This window comes from Chelonia mydas, chromosome 10 (genome assembly GCF_015237465.2).
Source record: "Chelonia mydas isolate rCheMyd1 chromosome 10, rCheMyd1.pri.v2, whole genome shotgun sequence".
In the NCBI taxonomy this organism is placed as follows: Eukaryota; Metazoa; Chordata; order Testudines; family Cheloniidae; genus Chelonia; species Chelonia mydas.
Window position 1 is genome coordinate 57,801,879 of NC_051250.2, and position 20,571 is coordinate 57,822,449.

General features: G+C 39.0%; 1 protein-coding gene across 1 annotated transcript in view; it reads right to left on the reverse strand.

Annotated features, from left to right (window-relative positions):
• The window catches only part of LOC102930848 (myocardial zonula adherens protein), a 94,140-nt gene that overhangs the window by 24,376 nt on the left and 49,193 nt on the right, over positions 1-20,571 (reverse strand). The window lies entirely within an intron of this gene.

Consider the following 20,571-nt stretch of genomic DNA (forward strand, 5'->3'; position numbering starts at 1 on the left):
GACACTTCATGCATTTTTAGTCTTTGGAAAGTAAACAAAAGTTTTCAAGTAACAACTAGCTGATATAAAAATATGTAAAAAAATAAAAAACTAAATTACAGGGTTCAGAGGACTCTGCTCTCAGATTTTAAGCTCACCCAAAACTTTTATTACATGGTGCTAATCTCTTGCCCTTTTTTGGCATTTATTTGGCATAGCATGAAAATTCAAATATTTCTATATGAAAACTTTTATATTTCATAGTTGGGGGGAAAAGTCATCATCAACAATTGCTTGTCAGATTGATTATAAAACAACAACAAGAGGCCACCTCAACAATAATGTGACATTTTCTGGGCTCTGTAGGGAACAATATTAACATCAATACAGTATTAATAACTTCAGATTCCCCCCTTCATTAGGGCAACCTTTCACCACTCAATTTGTGCAAACTTGTCTTAAAAGCTAATTTACCCAGCTACAAGAGGATCTCCCCTGAGTAGTGGGATCTTTGCATATTATTGTAGCAATTTTTAATCACACATCCCTCCCAGCCACTACTGCAATGGGTGTGGCCAGAGAAAGATGGACATGGCCAGGATGCCACAGAGCTCCCCAGTTGCAGTACCAGTCCCTTGGGGTCATTGGTAGATGGCTTAAGGCTGTTCTTAAACTGGGGGGCTGGTTTGCAGCATGTAGCCTCTGAAAGCCTCTATTGTCTCCACTTTTGTCCCCCTGCCAAGTTATGCTGATGCTGCTTGCCTGCAGCTGAGGTTCTGGCCCAACATGTGCATTTCTGTCTCTTGTGAAGGAGTATTTTAAGAAACCTGTTAACTGATTGCTTAAGTGAGTTCCACTGAAGTCGATCTGTATGTTGTTTAGAACAGAACACTAGTATAACAGCTCAAAACACAAAATGGAGTAGACAAGATTGAAGAGATGAACACTGAAGGCTTTGCAAAAGTACATTCTAAGAACCTAAAGGAGAAAAAGGGACGCTGCTTGTTGTGGGTGTGTGAATATGATGTAGTTTCAGGCACAGGAGAGAAATGCAGCACCAAGAGTGACAGAAAACAGCTCAGGTTACACCTACATTACAAAAACTACACTTTTCAAGAACAGTTTCAGGTTAACTAGTTGTGCCACTACAGTGGAACTGGTATAGCCTTAAAACGTTGTTTTAAAACTATACACAATACAACTAAGCCGTGCTAGCGGTGATGGTTTTTAGTATACATAAGCATAGGCTAGTACAAAGAGAGAATTTTGGAGGGAGGCTTGAGAGGAGCAGAAATGGACATTTTCCAGTACTTACTACATGTATGTAAGACGTGATACCTGAACACTTTACATAGAGTGCTGCAATGCAAAACCAATGCTACATTCAAAGTACATGAATTACTTGATTGTTCCAGATTTATATGTTGTATTAAAGGGCCATGGTCTAGTCAGACTTTAGACCTGAAATTTAGGTTATTAGTAATATACTAATATGTATTAGTAATAAATAACTTAATACACCAGACTGTACCCCTTTAAGAACAAAATGACACTACTCAGTTATTCATCCTATTAACAAATAAATATTTTAAAATTAGTTTTTAAGTTATTAATGGTATTTTCTAAACTGTTTAAGGATTCCTTAATGGTCTGCGTGAAGAGACGCTGACAAGTTTTATGTTACTAGAACCACTCCCCTAGATTATTAAAACGGAATTTTCTTTTAAATCTAGTTTTTTTTATTTACTATATATACTTTGTTTACTTAACTTTTTTTCCAGCCTGGACAACAATAATGAAGTCAGACTAACTTTCAGGTAAAGCTGGTAGAAATTTTTCAATGAAAAGATCTTGGGTGAAAAACAAAAACAAAAAAATTAGTGAAATTTTGATGGGCTCAGCTTTCAGCTTCTGAATGCTGTAATGTTTTGCTTCCACTGCCTGGAAATACTTAAGAACAACCTTTTCTAGTGGTTTTTTTGAAAGGTCACATTTCTGTTTACATCCCAACTATATTTTGGAATTTGAGTCAATGGTGCCTCTCTAATATAAAATACAATTGTTGGTATAAACATAGCTTTTAATCTAAAAATAATATATTTTAAAGGGTGCAGGTCATGTCCTAGGTGCAGAAAAAGGGAATAATAATAAAAAAGCCAATAATATTTACTGGATTCTGTACTCTGTATGAAGCTAAGTCACGTCAGGACTTAAACAGCTAAGTTCCAGTCCACCTTTACTGAATAATCAACCAACCATTTAAAAAAAATCAAAAGATCACACTAACAACTGGATTCTGGTTTCACTGAAGTCAGGATGAATTTTGATGTTGGACTTCCATGGAAGCAGAATCAGACATCAAGTTAGAGTTTTAGCAAACCTAGGCCCCATTCCTGCCTACTTCTGCATGTAGGTATAACCTCCTGCTCATGGAGTACCCATTGACATAAGTGATTTTACTGTTATCCATAGATGCTGGAATACAACATATGAAGAAAAAAAAAAAAGTCATGCATGCAGATTCTTCTTTAGACCTGCTATACTAGTATACAACCTAGCACTGTGCAGATGAAGGAAGGGGAATGCTACAGGAGCTGCCACTCAGCAAAACTGGATATGCCATAGCACAAAAACCTGAACATTCACCCCTTCTTCCCCCAATTAAATTCAATAGTTTGGGCTGTGAGCCAAGAAAAATTTCATAAATGCCTATAACTGTTGCCACAAGAAAAGTATAAAAATACTCATGAGCAATAAAAATAGGTATTTTCTATAAAATTCTCATTAAACTGAATGGATTTTATCCTGTCAGATTGCTGAATGGCTGTGACCTTTACATATAAAATTCTAAGGAAAAAAAAGTAAAAACTATTTATTCATAGAAGTGCAGTAAAATTTTATTTTAATTAATTAAATTTAAAAAACAGCCAATCAGAAGGCAACTGAAGTTCCAAATAATTCAATTTTCCACTTATAACTGTCACTGTGGTACACTGGAGAGATAAGGTGTTTGAGGTAATATCACTAATATGCATCAGAGTAAAACAAATTCCAAAAGCCTGTCCAGCTCTCTCTCCCTCTTCATTTCATCTCCCCCCCCCAACTTTAAATTTTTTTTTATTAAACTGTTTTTTGCTACTAAAAACCCCTTCTATGTAAAGCTCTCCAACATATCTGAAAATAATCAATGAAAAAGGTCTCAGAGAAAGAGGAAAAGAATCTGAAAAATTCAATTTAAATATTAAATACAATGGCCATCACTTTCACAAAATATCCATTGCAAACCAATATAAAAAAATTAATGAGTGCAAAAAACCCCAAAACAGTTCTAAAGAGAAAGACCTGGAAAAGGTTAGAGTAAAACACAGATGAATAAAAAAAAGGAAAAGAACTTAAAACATAAGATTTGTGAAGACAATAATAAAAAGAAGTACAGCTAACATGGGTATTTATCTTAATAAAAGTGATGTGTCTAATTTGTATTTTTAATCATTTATTTTCAATACAAAGAGGTGGCAATTCAATTATTGAAAAAAGGCAAGTGTAAATTCCATACTGTAAATTTTTCAACTAAATGATAATGATAAAATACACAGCAGTGAAGAAATGCTATGATCAACTCATCCATTTCTTTGCAAATAAGGGGTTTATTTTCAGTTCAAGCTGGTGCTCCTTCATCTGTCTTTCACTTTAAATAGCAGATTCTTCTCTGGCTAAAATATAGTTCCATTAGCATTGTCATTTAAAACTAGATTTTAAGTGATCTTTTCAGCTTTCATATCTTCATAGAAAAGTAATGTTTATAGCACCTGCAGACACTTGACAGCTATTGATCCTAGTCTTTAATTATTGCTATGTCTAACACTATAATTATAATTATAGTTCAGCCAGCATTTTTGTTATAAGTGGGTTTAGTCTTCCCACAATTTTGAAAGTGGAATATACTGACAGTATAAATTGTTTTCTTATGGTGGTATTTGGCAGGAATATTCTGTTCCCCTGCCATGCACAGAAGGAAATCGTTTTGGTATCAGACATCTGTATGCGTAGTGAGAGCAGACTTTCAGGTTGAAACCAAGTACAGCTGTGTAATCAGAGGACAATTTTTCCCTTACTGAGGCAGATCCTGTTACTGGAGATATTACACAGCAGTTGGTGCCAATTCTGATTTTTAAATTAATTTGGAAAACAAATGTTTTTATTTAGAGTAGTAATCTAATTAGACACCAATAAACATTTCTGAAAGCCAACTAGGGCCTTACACCTCTACCTTTTCATAACAGCTTATTTTACTGGTTCACAGAGTGATTATAATTCAAAGCCTTTACACCATGAAAGTTAAAATTGAGCAAAGAAGATGGTTCAGTATCACACTGTCAGGTACAAGTAGATGCAGTCTGATTAAAATGGAATCTACGTATATATTCATATATATTCCACATCTACTCAGAGTTAACACTGTATACACAGATCTGAATGATCTGAAAATGGTCTAGGGAGATTATACCGAGAATAACAATGAAAATGCTAGAATTAAAAGGAACATATTGAAATCTAGAACAGAACACTAAGATGGAAAGCCTGATGGATTCTTCCACCTCTCCCCAACATGGTATTGACTGATTTTCATTCAACTGGTATTCTATGATTTGGCATCAGATTTACTGCATTTGTGTTCCAAGGCAGGAGCCACTAACGGCTCTGGAGTTCTGAACCATACACACCAACAGCAACATGTCTTGGCTCATTTTAACATCGCTTTATGGCTGCAGTGCAATTCTATTCATCCTTTTCTTCAGTTCCTTTGGAGGACTGTGCTAAAATTGTAATCTAGTAAGTATACAAGTGTGTAAGAAAAGCAAAGATTCCTATGGCCTAAAAGCGTATTTGTTTATATCAGTAAAAATAATATGGGGTAAGATCAGCAGAGGATCTGGTTGGACCATGTGGATTACACTTGCAGTGAGTTGTTACACAAAATACCTGACTCCTCAAATCCTATAACACTGTTATTTTACATATTATATATAAGTGACACTTCATTCAATCCAAGATTTTAGCTATGTCGACTAAAATGATCCTAAATCCATTAGGGGTGAAACACACCCAGCAGTGGATAAGCCACAGACGTCTCTCTACCATGCAGAGAGGAGGACAGAGGTGCAGAAAGACTTTGCACCCCCTGAATGTGGCAGAGCTATTCTCTGTGCCAAATGCACATAGGCCAGCATGGAGGATGAGCAGGAATGTAGCCAGTGAGCTTGCAGTTATTCTGACCCTTTGAAGGGGACAGTCAGGTTCTTGGCAACTGCTGCAGTCCAGGACCTGGAGGAGCCACCACAAAGGGGCTATAGAGCTGCTGAAGCCTTGTCCAGGAGCTGACAGTAGATTAGACCTCCACTAAGAGGCCATTCACTGCATCTTTGGATAAAAGGTGTTAAATTCCCACCCTATGGCCTTTCATGTTGGGAAAAGACATTAAGAAGCAATCAAACCTGATCGTATAAAAACTTTTAGGGTACTATGATACCCCTGATGAGGAGATGCTACATTTAAAGGAAACATGGGAAAGGAAGCAACAACTTTGGATGAGTATAAAAGATATATTAAATAAAGCATTCAATTAAACACAAAATATAGGTACAGTTCATTGATATAAGTAACATTGCATAAAGTGAAAGTGTGATCTTCACTATGTTAGGAATGTAACAAGGGTATTGGCTCAAATACGCATACTTTCTGGTAAAATGTTTTTAAAATAAACAGAAGGGATACTTCAATCTTCCATAGTGCTTTCCTTTTTGCAAAGAGCTAGACAAACATTAACTCATGGAATCTAATCTAAAACACACACAACATCCCAACACACAGAAAGAGATGGTCTCTGCCATGAGCACTGGCAGTGTAAAGCAGACACACACTATGTGGGGCAAAAGACCAAAAAGCCATGAAGTCAGAGTTTTCATGTAGGGATATCTTGCAGAAAGAAGTGGATTTTAAGCAGCCTGTTCAAGGCATAGGTGAATATGTATGGGGAGAGAAGGAGCATGACAAATTAAAGATGATAATCAGGCTGAGAGCCTGACAGGAAGGATGGCAGAATTATCCACAATGAAAGATGTGGGTGAGAAGTGGAGCAGTTTGGGACAAAAAATAATCCTCCAACTCTTCTCAGACTCACTCCTGGATCCACTGCAGTCTGGCTTCTATCCTCTGCATTCCACTGAAAGTGTTATCACCATGGTCTAAAAGGACACCTTTCTGGCTAAGACTTAGAGCCTCTAATCCAGGGGTCGGCAACCTTTCAGAAGTGGTGTGCAGAGTCTTCATTTATTCACTCTAATTTAAGGTTTTTCGTGCCAGTAATACATTTTAATGTTTTTAGAAGGTCTCTTTCTATAAGTCTTTAATATAACACTAAACTATTGTTGTATGTAAAGTAAATAAGGTTTTTAAAATGTTTAAGAAGCTTCATTTAAAATTAAATTAAAATGCAGACCCCCCGGACCGGTGGCCAGGACCCAGGCAGTGTGAGTGCCACTGAAAATCAGCTCACATGCTGCCTTTGGCACGTGTGCCATAGGTTGGCTACCCCTGCTCTAATCCATTCTTATCCTTGATCTTTACTTAGCCTTCAGTACTGTTGGTCACTCCCTACTAGAAATCCTGTCCCCCCAGATAGTTTTCATGGCATTGTCCTCTCACCATTCTCTTCCTCCTTCTCTGACTGCTATTTTGGTATATCCCATAGCCCCTCTCTGGGGGAGCCTCACTGGGCTCTAACCTAGCACTCCCTTTACACCTTATCTCAGCTGTTCTTATCTGTTCTCACAGGTTCTACCAACATCTCTACATAGAGTCACAATTGTTCCTCTCTTCAGACCCATACTGACTATTTCTCTAACACTGTTATTTGTATTACAGTAGACCCTAGCAGCTGAAAGCCTCACTGGGTTAGGGGATGCACATCGTTCTGGATGGCTAGTCATCAGCTCAACTTTAAATATGGCCACTCTAAAGCCCTTTATTTTTCTTCAGTGCTCACCATCTTACCTCATTTTCTGTTGTCATTGAGCGCACCCCCATCCTCCCTGTCCTGCAATGTCATGGTCATCTTTCATTCTCAATCTCTCAGCACACATCCAGATCATCATCAAATCTTGTATTGTCTCTCTCTCCACAACACTTAGAAAATCCAACCCTTCCATTTCATCCCATCATTTAAGATGCTTGACTATGCTCTTCTCTCTCACCTTGGATACAATGACCTCCTCAAATTCCCTTCCTTGCTAAAACAGACTATCAATCCTCTCTTTGAAAAACTGTTCCCCTGACATCTCCTGGCATAGTCACCCCAGTTTAAACCTTTCAGTTTTTGTTTCAAGGCCCTACAAACCTTCAACCTGAACTACATCTTGGAACTCTACTTTGCTCTCTTTCATGTGAGCAAAGATGCTGGTTTTGACACCTACTTAATTTCTTTTGCCCTCTCCTGTCCTCTTCTATACTGCCCTCTGTGCATGGAACAAACTCTCAAATTCAGAGCATCAGGCTCACACTCCTCTTCCCAATCTCTTTCGCAGACCCACTCTATCTGAAGCTCCAAACAAGATTGTTTCTTTTAAATTATTCTCAATCTAATACAACTCCTTCCCCTGGCTCTCCCAGAGTGTCCTGTCTGTACTGAAAAGTTAATATTAGTTTTATACAATTTGCTCTTGAGATGGTGAGACACATCTGAAAGGAAATAGCCAGAAATGAAAGGTTAATGGTAGAAAATTAGATTTGGGAGTCATCAGCATAAAGCTAGGACTCTGAACCCATAAGAGTGAATAAGATCATTAAAAGAAGAGGAGAAAGAAAAGGACACTGCCCTGGGACAAAGATGTGGGGAAGGAGCAGAAGAAAATCTGCCAAAAAAAATGCTGAAGGAGCGAACAGTGAGATTAGAGAAGAATCAGGAGAGTACAAAGCAATTCAAAGCCAAGGAAATGAGAAAGAATGACAAAAAAGAGAAAATATTTAAGAGAATGATAAAATCATGTCAATCTTTGCCTTTTTTAAAAAGGGGTTGTGTAAATGGCACAACCTTGACATATTGGTTTTTTGCTAAATATGATCCATTTCAGAGCTGGAGGCTTGAAAATGTGTATTGATTTATCAGGTTGGAGTAGATCCAGCAGTTATTTAAATTCACCCAAGATTTACCACACAATGATATCATCCAGTTGAAGTTATTTCTCAGTACATCACATTGTACATTTACATGAGTATTGTATATTATAAAAAAGACATTTATATTTTACTGTTCATCTGCCATTAGTGAATTTGACACCTGTAACATGGTGATACATGACAAACAAAAATGGACAAACCAGTTATAAACATGACTAAACTTATTACAAACACACAATGGACTAAACAATACAGGACAGACAAGACATCACAACATTGACTAGAATGCTCAGCCTTTGTCATCTTTTTAGGGAGACAGTTGCTGTACAGGAAAGACCAGATTTCATTCTAAAAGTCTAATGTTTCATTCAACTTTAATTTTTAAATAAGCCAAGTTTATTGTATTCTAGGCATTAGAGCTGAGATTTTTCCAAGGGGCTCTATCAAAAATCAATAAGAATGAGCATCTTATTCCCTTAGGCCCCATTAAAAACTCCAGACTCAGATAATATCTTCTACTTTTTTTTTTGTTAACGTCACAGTTTTCACACTCTCTCATATATATTATATACACACACATACATATACATACACATATACACACACACATCAGTAAAAACAGATTTAACATAGTTGTAGTAACAGATATTATTACTCAAACTAGGTTTAGAGTAAATTATTGCACTAATTTAAGGGACTTTCTAATCTGTCTAGTTCTAGTAATATTATACCAGTCTTTTTCTCAATCTACTGCTACAGTAGCTCTGAGGAATCACTGGTGTTCTAGTGTGTAAGAAGTGTTTGTACAGTGTCTAGCATAACTGGGTACTGACCCTCCTGATTAGGAACTACCATAATACAATAATAACGTGGGTTTAAGTATGCTAGCTGGTTTGCTGCTCCAATACAAGTTGCAGGCGTCAATGCTTTGCAAAGTGGACTCTATAGATGAAGCTGGACCAGAAATGACAGATTGCCTCTGCCACAAATACATGAATGAACGTTCCCACCAAAGATCTCTGGTGGTTCTATTTTTGTTGTCTGTAGAGGTCTAATACATTCCATGTAGGATGTTGGACTGTATAGCTTCGTTTTTTAGATTCACTGAGGCATTCCACAAAAAGAAAAGGAGTACTTGTGGCATCTTAGAGACTAACAAATTTATCTGAGCATCAGCATTATGATTCTCTGCCATTTATGCTTTGAAGTTGCTCTTCTTAAGCCATGTTCCCATATGGCTTTTCTTTCTACATGTGGGCTCCTTTGTTGAAAAATATAGAGATGTTGTATCCCACACAAGTATAGAGTTTTGTTAGTAAAAATACAGCATCCCAGTTTGGATGGTGATTCCACAGTCCATGTTTCAGTGTTGCTTCTTTTACAGTTTTAAAAGTATTTCCATATTAAAACTGGCAATACCATATAATATGCCTGGAGTTTCTGAAATGTCTTGAGTAAGCAGTTTTCAGCTGGTCATATAGCCTTTTTTGTCACGATTCCTTCTCTTTTCCATTTGTTCAATATAATGTGTATCTTCATTATTTGGGTTAGGATTCACTCCTTAGCAGATGGTATACAAATATTCTCTCTTTCATGCCAATATCTGCTACAATAAAAAAAGGATATAGCTTCTTTTTCTTATGTCTGGCCGCCACTTATCTTCCAATGAATCTGAGACTAAATGTGGAGAACAGCTCGTGTGCCATGACCTGGAGACAGTTCAATTCAGTAGGTTAGGGGAATGTCATTCTAAATTTCTATTCTGTAGATAATTTCTTGCCAAGGAAAAAAACCCCTTCTTTCCCCTTTAAATCTCTCTCTCTCCCAAAATGCTCAGTTTCAAATTTCAAATTCAATCCTCTCTCAGTGATGAAATGCTTTATTATGTCAAATAAAGTCCCTTGTGTAATGAAAATGTGATCTTTTTACAGCATAATACTCAAAAGCAAAGGAAAGAAACTTCAAATCTTTTAAATGTCACCAGGTTGAAATTTAGCACATAGTCACTCAGCCTAGATGAATACTTTTGTTTGTTTAAAAAAAACCTAAAAATAATTTGATTTAAATTTTTATGTTTCATTTTAAGTTCTTTTAACTTGTTGTTTTTCTTAACAAAGTCCCTGCAAAAGGTTTTTGGGGGACGGAGGCAATTACAGCTATCCTCCACCATGGCAAGAGAAGGAAAAGATCACTTTAAAGATTTCACCCATGTCCATGCATTTAAGTAGACAAAAAAAGTGAGGCAAAGGTTTGGCAGCAACACCATTACCAGGTCAGAAGCACTGCTATCATCTTGCCTCAGGTCTCATAAGTCTGCATCTGCCTGTCCAGTTCTGTATCATCTTATTGGTGGCTGATCTCTCCAGTGAAAGTGTTTTGAAGAAAACATTTCTGCCCACTTCAATGTAACAGTTCTGCCTAAGAGTTTCACCATCTTTGACTTTCTTTCACTGCATTAGGCATTAGCCTGTCTGGTTAATAACCAAGTACTTTAAGATGTATACATAGGGAGAGCAAGAAGCAGACTATTGATAGTCTCTCAATTTCTCCCATATTAATGCTCACTTCGATTTATCCACTGAGATCCAAATGATCCACCTTCTCTGACACTTCCTTTCCTAAAAGAACCTGCACTGTAAACTTCCTAAAGTTGGCACAATTTCTTCTTAAAAATATAAATATGCCATGCCACCAGACATTGAGATTCTCCACCTACCATGGTGGTGGGGTCTTTCACATGCAGCCATTGGCATGGTAAGTAAAAAGGAAGTACAGTATATTGTGTAACAGGGCAGGGACAGAAGACTATAGGAAAGTAATGAGAAACGGGTACATTAGCTCTAGGCTAAACAAATCCCTGTTACCATGGTAACCAAATGGCAGTTGCTCCAGGTTAATCAAGACACCTGGCTAATTAAGATCCTTCTAGAAAGCAGTGGAGACAGCTAGGTTGATTGGGACACATGAAGCCAATCAAGGGCTCACTGGAACTAGTTAAAGGCCTCCCAGTTAGTCAGTTAGAGGTGTATGTCAGGAGTAGTAGTAGGAAGTTGTGCTGCTGGAGAAACTGGGCAGGACCAACCCGATCTGGGATCAACCTGGCTGGGATGATTTAACTGGGAATTGGTCCTGCTTCGAGCAGGGGGTTGGACTAGATGACCTTCTAGGGTCCCTTCCAACCCTGATATTCTATGATTCTATGATCAGGCACAAGGAAGGGGGCCCTGAGTTAAGGATGAAGTAGATGTTGAGGAAGTGGGGGCTGCTGTGGGGAAGTGGGCCAGGGAATTGTACTTGTCCTGTTTCAAAAAGTCAGCTACAAATAGCTGCTACTATTAGGGTCACTGGGCTGGAGCCTGGAATAGAGAGTGGGCCCAGGCTCCCTCCCCCGCCTCCACTCTCCCCGATTAATCACAGAGACAGTGACTGTGCGAGGGAGGGTTGCTTCTTCCCACCTCCCTTGCTGACTTATGATGAAAACGGCTGAGTAGGCTCTGACCCTTGCCTCTAGAGAGAGAAAGGCTATGAGGAAGGTCACAGTTAGCCTCTGAGGCTAGCATAAATCTGCCTGGAAGCATGGGACCCACTGAGACAAGGTTGGAGCTTTGTCACAATTGGGAACACATTTATTTAACAAGTAAGTTCTGCTTTGAGAAAATCTGTCAGTGTTAAATCATCTGCGGTTCTTCCCTACTTATAACACCAGACTTTATCATGCAACAACAACAACAGCTGGCAAGAAAGTTCTCTAACCAACTATTCTCTTTGTGTCTCACACAATAAAGAAACCCTATGAGGCTGCAAAATGGCTTTGTGTGGGGTCTAATGCAAAGAGATGTTGAAGGTCACAGATTCCAGTCAATTTCCATTTCATCTCTAATTTAAACATTTATTTTCCTCTGGCAGTTAGTTTCTGTCCTGAAATTACAACTAGTTTGTCTAGCTCAAGCTGACTAAACTTTTACTATAGCATGTAAGATGAGGGTTTCTGTTAAAATAGGGAGAACTTTGGCGAAAACACTCCTGGCATGTCGAACACAGAAGGTTGATCTTGGGCTTGATTTTTGGTCCCATTGAAGGCATTGGCAAAACTACCATTGAATTCAATGCCAGCAAGATTGGGGCCTCTGTGAAGAGCAGGGTTTAATAGCATTATTTTAAAGTGACTCCTTCTGCATCAACTCTTAGTCACTCTGTTCATCTGTCCTCACTGCCTCCTACATCCATGCTTCACTTCGGACTGCTCCTTTTGGACATATCTAGACTAGGGTTGACCACAACCTGCTAACACTTTTTTTAAAATGCTGGACACTGTCTACACTTGTGTTTAAAAACATATTAGTGAAAGTGTACTAGCTAGCATATTTCCTAATCTAGACAGTGTCTCCTTCAGCCCCTTCTAGTTTCATGCAACCCTTCTTGCTTGTAGCATCCCCTTAATTATTGTTTGCCAAGTGCCCTCAGTCTCCTCCTATAACAGAACTGAAGATCCACCTATTATGTGGAGCACTCTAGCCATAAAAACTCATTTCCAGTCTGTGCTTGCTCAGTTTTGGATACTTCTGTATAGAACCTGTATTTGCTTTTAAATTATATAGACTCTCTGGGGCAGGGTCTCTTATTTATTTGGCACCTTCTACACATGGGATACACGGAATATATGGGATTTCACACAAACTCTTGGTACAAAGAAAGGTAAGGGCTAGCACAAAGCTGCCTCTATATAGGAATAAGCATTGCACTACAATGGAGCTAGGCTGAAAAACTGTTAAAAGGAAATATGTTAACTTTTTCATACAGGAAAATCTTATGGCAAAGGGAACAGGAATTGGGAAAACAGGCAAAGAAACTGGGTAGATGGGTCTAAGTTTTGATATTTGCTTCTCAAGGTCCCTCAAATCCTGGTGTGCACAGTGAAAACAGATCCCCACGGGGTTGACAGATCTGGTCCCAGGTGCCCCAAAGTTGGAGTGCAGTCTTGCCACCAGAGCTATATCCTATTAGAACCTATAGGAATTGGATCAGGCAGTGTCAAGGTTCTTTCTCCACTCTGAACTCTAGGGTACAGATGTGGGGACCTGCATGAAAAACCCCCTAAGCTTATTTTTACCAGCTTAGGTTAAAACTTCCCCAAGGTACAAACCTATTTTACCTTTTATTGCTGCCACCACCAAGTGTCTAACAAATATATAATAGGGAAAGAGCCCACTTGGAAACGTCTTTCCCCCCAAAATCCTCCCCAAACCCTACACCCCCTTTCCTGGGGAAGGCTTGATAAAAATCATCACCAATTTGCATAGGTGAACACAGACCCAAACCTTGGATCTTAAAAACAATGAAGAAGCAATCAGGTTCTTAAAAGAAGAATTTTAATTGAAGAAAAAGTAAAAAGAATCACCTCTGTAAAATCAGGATGGTAAATACCTTACAGGGTAATCAGATTCAAAAGATAGAGAATCCCTCTAGGCAAAACCTTAAGTTACAAAAAGACACAAAAACAGGAATATTCATTCCATTCAGCACAGCTTATTTTATCAGCCATTTAAACAAAACAGAATCTAATGCATATCTAGCTAGATTACTGACTGAGTTCTAAGATTCCATTCCTTTTCTGTTCCTGGCAAAAGCAACACACAGACAGAGAGAGCCTTTGTTTCTCCCCCCTCCAGCTTTGAAAGTATCTTGTCTCCTCATTGGTCATTTTGGTCAGGTGCCAGCGAGGTTATCCTAGCTTCTTAACCTTTTACACATGACAGGGTTTTTCTTCTGGCCAGGAGGGATTTTAAAGGTGTTTACTCTTCCCTTTATATTTATGATAGGCAGAGATGATGCACTGCCTGTCTGACTAAACAGTACAGTCTCCTGGGATTTAACGATCATCCAGTTGGGACGGTACCATATTAAGATACTTATATGGCCCCCATTTCCCTGGTGTCTGAGCGCCCAACAAACTTTAATGTATTAATCCTCACAGAATCCGGTGATACTGTTGTAATAAAGATGTTCAATTCAGACCTCAACTATCCCTCATTTTAAAGAACGCCATTGATCTTAGCCTCTTGCCACTTATATTCCATACAGATTGTTGCTCCTTCACTTTTATTGCTGAAAATAATTTATATCAGAATAAATAATAAAAACTGAGTTTACAGTGTTATTTATACTGAAAGAATGAATCTCATAGCATTTAAGTCTACATTTAGGTTTTAACAGGTTGAGAGGTAACTAACAAAAGCTTATTCTGTAATCAAGCAAGCAGATGCTTACCTGAGCTTCTCACTTAGCTCTGTAGTTTAAAGCTTCTTGTTAAAAAAAGCAAACATTTTGCTTCACCTCATACAAGCATTATTGATATTTCTAAATTTATATACCACATATTTCTGTTCTGGGGTTCCTAGAGTAACCTGTTTTCTCAAAGCCAGGCCACAGTGATGCCAAACTGCATTATAAAATAATTTCCTAATTGTAAAATACTGTCACTCTTTTTCAATGATACTATTCAAAAGGATGTCGTCATTCTTCATAAGATGAACACATCCCTATGAACAGTAGGATGGGTTTTTGTTTTTGAATAGAGACAAGCCATGAATGTACTGCAATAATGATTAATAAGGTACCTTAATAAATTCTACCTCCCCAAGTTACGAGCTATTTCCTTTTGCATTATCTAAATAATTTAAAAGACTAACAGAAGGGGCAGTTCTGGGTATACTCTGTTGAACACTGAGTATGCCCAAGTCTCTGAACCTTACTTAACTGTGGAGCTCTAAAATCTCCCATGTTTAGGAGATACATGAAGCCATCATTTAATTTACTTTCAAATCAGTGGTGCCACTGTCTTCACAGACACCATTTCCAGGAGTACAGATTCCTTCACCCCACCAAAAGCAGAAATTCTGGTGTTGACATGAGTGTTAGTAACACTCATTCGCTTACGCAATGAATCCACTCCAAGAAATTCCGTTTGAAGCTTTGATTTCAGAATGGACATAAAAGCATGACCATCTATTGTGCTTTATCCATAGGTAAATCAAGTATTAAAGGGTGTGCACAAGCAACTGGAGGGGGGAGAAAACATTAACACCCACCTCTTCCCCATCATGGACTGTTCCTTTTTTGAAGGAGCTCTAGTTTCTATCATATATAAGACTGCTTTACTCTAGCCTTTTGAATAAATATAACCATTTGAATACACAGTTTAAAAAAAAAAAAAGGCAGGCTGACATCAATTTAGATGTAGCCTGAAACAGAGAACTTCAGAATGCTAGGGAAAGCATAAATTAACCCATCCTCATGCAGTTAAGGAAACAGGGTTCCCAAACCTATTGCAGTATGATCATCATCTGCTGCAGAATCCATTATGAACTGCAGAAAGTAGAGAATGCAGCGCTAATTGTGCTCTGGGATCTGCACAGAACCCTGACTGTAATGGAACTCTATGTGGGCACAGCAATCCACACACACAGAGTTCATTGTAAGTTCAGGGCCCAAGCTTGTATTTGGCATTATCTGATCTGATGAGGGTTGACCAATCACAAACCCCTACCTTGGGAATGCCAAAAACGGTTAGTGGTGAAAAAGGAGAAAGAAGAAAGGGAAGTTAGTTCACCTTAAAAGAAAATGAAAAAGAAGGTGCCTCTGAAAAGGTCCATGAAGCTCATGATGAAATTGATTAACAAAGATGCCAGTAGTTTCTTGTAGTTTTACATTCCTTATGGCTGTGTGACAATATGAATTTTCCCCAATTGCCATAATTAAAAAAAAAAAAAAAAAAAAACTATTCAAGGTACCAGCCTTTTATCTTAACTAAGTGGAGACTTGCACAAGGGCCAAGAAATGACTTGATAGGTGTCATATGCCTTTCTATTCTCTAGGATGATGACAGTGATTAAGTTATACATACGAGCAGAAAGCTTGTTTTAAAGCTTTAGCAGTGATACAAAAAGGTATTCCAAGATGAATATACTCTTCTATATTATAAGGATCCAACCAGACAAACTCACCCTTCCATTATTTTACTGAAGTTTATGAAGTTACACTAGGAATGAATTTGGTCCAATATTTTTGTATGCTTTTGCCAAAACACTCAATATGGAAAAACTGTAGTTGTAGAACCTCTAGTGAGCCAAGTAGGTACAACTATGTTGAGGCAAATTCCTAACAAGTTGCACCCATGCAATTTAGTACATATTTTGCAATAAAGAGCAAAAATTAGCTCATCTTATTTAGCATTTCTTCACAAATATTCCTGGAATCACCTTGCCTGCCCTGCATGTCATGGCTGAAGAGAGAATTCTCGTAGTTTTGTGAAAGAAGAATCTGCAGGGTGCTAGTTTGCTTATCTACACTGAAATGAAATTCTAGTAATAATTCTTAATATGTTCTGCCAGAAATCCATTAAATAAATGAGCACTGGAGAGAGAGAAAATGAATCCTGTCTATGCTGTGGTAGAAAGGTTTTAACAACAAGTTTGGAGTGGTTGGTTGACGTGTAGGTGGTGAAGCCATGAGTTAGGCAGGTCATCCAAGCGAAAGTGCCAATAAAACCTTTATACCACAGTGTTATGCACTCAGTATATGCCACAAATGTTACACCCAGAAATAGATATTTTTGTATCCCTCTGCCTCCTCATTTTCTTGATACATATTTTTGTATCCCTCTGCCTGTAAAACTAGGCTCCCTTAATATTAAAATGTACAATTATTAAATGTACAGGAGAGGAAAATTACAACCAATAATTAAAACGCCTCTAAAAATGGCCTAAAATATCTTTTCCAAGTTTAACACTATCATGATTTTAAAATCAAACATCAAGACTAGAGTGGGTTGGAAGTTTTCCAAATTTGCAATTTTGTCAAAATTTTTACTCCAAATACATTTTTGTGAAAATTGCATCAGAACCAGCTTTAGTTAGGGGCATTCAAGATTAGAATCAAGTGCTGCAGGGCTCAGCTGGTATAAATCATCATAGGCCCATGGAAATCAACCAAGGCTCATTCCACAGGGAATCATTTCCTCTTTCCAGTGCCAAAAAATCTTCCTGAAAAAGCACAAGATCAAATCCGCACAGACACACCCCTGGAATCCCGACCTCGGATATTCTATCTACTACCCAAGATCCATAAACCTGGAAATCCTGGGTGCCCCATCATCTCAGGCATTGGCACCCTGATAGCAGGATTGTCTGGCTATGTAGACTCCCTCCTCAGGCCCTACGCTACCAGCACTCCCAGCTACCTTCGAGACACCACTGACTTCCTGAGGAAACTACAATCCATCGGTGATCTTCCTGAGAACACCATCCTGGCCACTATGGATGTAGAAGCCCTCTACACCAACATTCCACACAAAGATGGACTACAAGCCGTCAAGAACACTATCCCCGATAATGTCACGGCTAACCTGGTGGCTGAACTTTGTGACTTTGTCCTTATCCATAACTATTTTGCATTTGGGGACAATGTATACCTTCAAATCAGCGGCACTGCTATGGGTACCCGCATGGCCCCACAGTATGCCAACATTTTTATGGCTGACTTAGAACAACGCTTCCTCAGCTCTCTAATGCCCCTACTCTACTTGCGCTATATTGATGACATCTTCATCATCTGGACCCATGGAAAAGAAGCCATTGAGGAATTCCACCATGATTTCAACAATTTGCATCCCACCATCAACCTCAGCCTGGTCCAGTCCACACAAGAGATCCACTCCCTGGACACTAAAGTGCTAATAAACGATGGTCACATAAACACCACCCTATACCGGAAACCTACTGACCGCTATTCCTACCTACATGCCTCCAGCTTTCACCCTGACCACACCACACGATCCATCGTCTACAGCCAAGCTCTGTGATACAACCGCATTTGCTCCAACCCCTCAGACAGAGACAAACACCTACAGGATCTCTATCAAGCATTCTTACAACTACAATACCCACCTGCGGAAGTGAAGAAACAGATTGATAGAGCCAGAAGAGTTCCCAGAAGTCACCTACTACAAGACAGGCCTAACAAAGAAAATAACAGAACGCCACTAGCCGTCACCTTCAGCCCCCAACTAAAACCCCTCCAACGCATTATTAAGGATCTACAATCTATCCTGAAGGATGACCCAACACTCTCACAAATCTTGGGAGACAGGCCAGTCCTTGCCTACAGACAGCCCCCCCAACCTGAAGCAAATACTCACCAACAACCACATACCACACAACACAATCACTAACCCAGGAACCTATCCTTGCAACAAAGCCTGTTGCCAACTGTGCCCACATATCTATTCAGGGGACACCATCACAGGGCCTAATCACATCAGCCACACTATCAGAGGCTCGTTCACCTGCACATCCACCAATGTGATATATGCCATCATGTGCCAGCAATGCCCCTCTGCCATGTACATTGGTCAAACTGGACAGTCTCTACGTAAAAGAATAAATGGACACAAATCAGATGTCAAGAATTATAACATTCATAAACCAGTCGGAGAATACTTCAATCTCTCTGGTCACGCAATTACAGACATGAAGGTCGCTATCTTACAACAAAAAAACTTCAAATCCAGACTCCAGCGAGAAACTGCTGAATTGGAATTCATTTGCAAATTGGATACTATTAATTTAGGCTTAAATAGAGACTGGGAGTGGCTAAGTCATTATGCAAGGTAGCCTATTTCCCCTTGTTTTTTCCTACCCCCCCCCCCCCCCCCAGACGTTCTGGTTAAACTTGGATTTATGCTGGAAATGGCCCACCTTGATTATCATACACATTGTAAGGAGAGTGGTCAGTTTGGATGAGCTATTGCCAGCAGGAGAGTGAGTTTGTGTGTGTGTGGTTTTTTTTTTTTTTTTTGGGGGGGGGGGGGGTGAGAAAACCTGGATTTGTGCTGGAAATGGCCCACCTTGATTTTCATGCACATTGTAAGGAGAGTGGTCACTTTGGATAAGCTATTACCAGCAGGAGAGTGAGTTTGTGTGTGTGGTTTTTGGAAAAAGGGGCGGGGGGGTGAGAAAACCTGGATTTGTGCTGGAAATGGCCCACCTTGATTATCATACACATTGTAAGGAGAGTGATCACTTTAGATAAGCTATTACCAGCAGGAGAGTGGGGTGGGAGGAGGTATTGTTTCATGGTCTCTGTGCATATAATGTCTTCTGCAGTTTCCACAGTATGCATCCGATGAAGTGAGCTGTAGCTCACGAAAGCTTATGCTCAAATAAATTGGTTAGTCTCTAAGGTGCCACAAGTACTCCTTTTCTTTTTGCGAATACAGACTAACACGGCTGTTACTCTGAAAAAAATCTTCCATATCTAGTCCTGTGAAATATTGGACCTTACACTTGTCACTGCTCAAGGACTGAACACTATCCACATTTTAGGGAAGGAGGGGACCCATTTATTTAGCAGCATGTTTTTTTAAAATGACAGCTTTTTGAAACTACTCTGAGGTTTGGAAGGTTAGAAGTAATCTAAGAAAAAGAGGAATCGGTGAGAAGAGCACACGTGAAGCACTCAAAGGCACATGATAAATGCAAATGAGCATATAGCTCTACAATTTAGCACACAAGTATCACCACACGACATGCAGTGTATACATACGTATGCATATGTATGTTGTATATTAATGCCTTTTACTTGAAGATTTGAATGTAACATCAAAATATAAAAAATTCTGTGTTTGATGTGAGGAAATTTTCAGACATTTAAAATTATGACTTGACAGCTGGCTAACATTCCAAGAACATGGGCAACACGTCCCTATCCAGAAACTTATGTAATCAGTGTGTGTCAACTCCTGATTAAAAAAAAAACCAAAAAACCAAAAAACACACTTTTCTTCCCCACCGCCCCCCCCTCCAAAAAAAAAAAGTGCTTAGTGCTGCTGCTAAAAACAAAAAACAAACAAACAAAAAATGTTAAAATGACTGTTCTCATCTTTGGAACTAGGAAAACAAACCAGGATACAGAAATTTTCATAGCAAAGCAGTAATACCACAATGCTGAATTAAGGGAAGAATTCCTATTCAGATCAGCAACAGCATCCATAATAATTCTCCACCATGATGAATGTTTGTCCAAATCTAATTGAAGGTGAATCTTCAGAGTCCTCCCTGACTACAATATTTGGGCCCAATACACTAGTGCAATTTGATTCCCCTGTGTCACTCCAATTTAAACCCAATTTCATGTCCAAAACCCTGTGCCATATCAGCCCAGCCTGCCCTGCCTGGACTCTAGCTGGCCTGGCTGCTGGAACAGCACTGGGGCACAGGCCGCTGGTAAATGAGCGCGGAATTCACATGGAAAACTGCTTTACCTTCCATTGGAGACCAACCCAGCCCCACGTGGTTCCAGGATTAGAGAAGTATAAGGGTAGATTAAAGCCATCTCTTCTGCACAGTATCTTTCATAGAT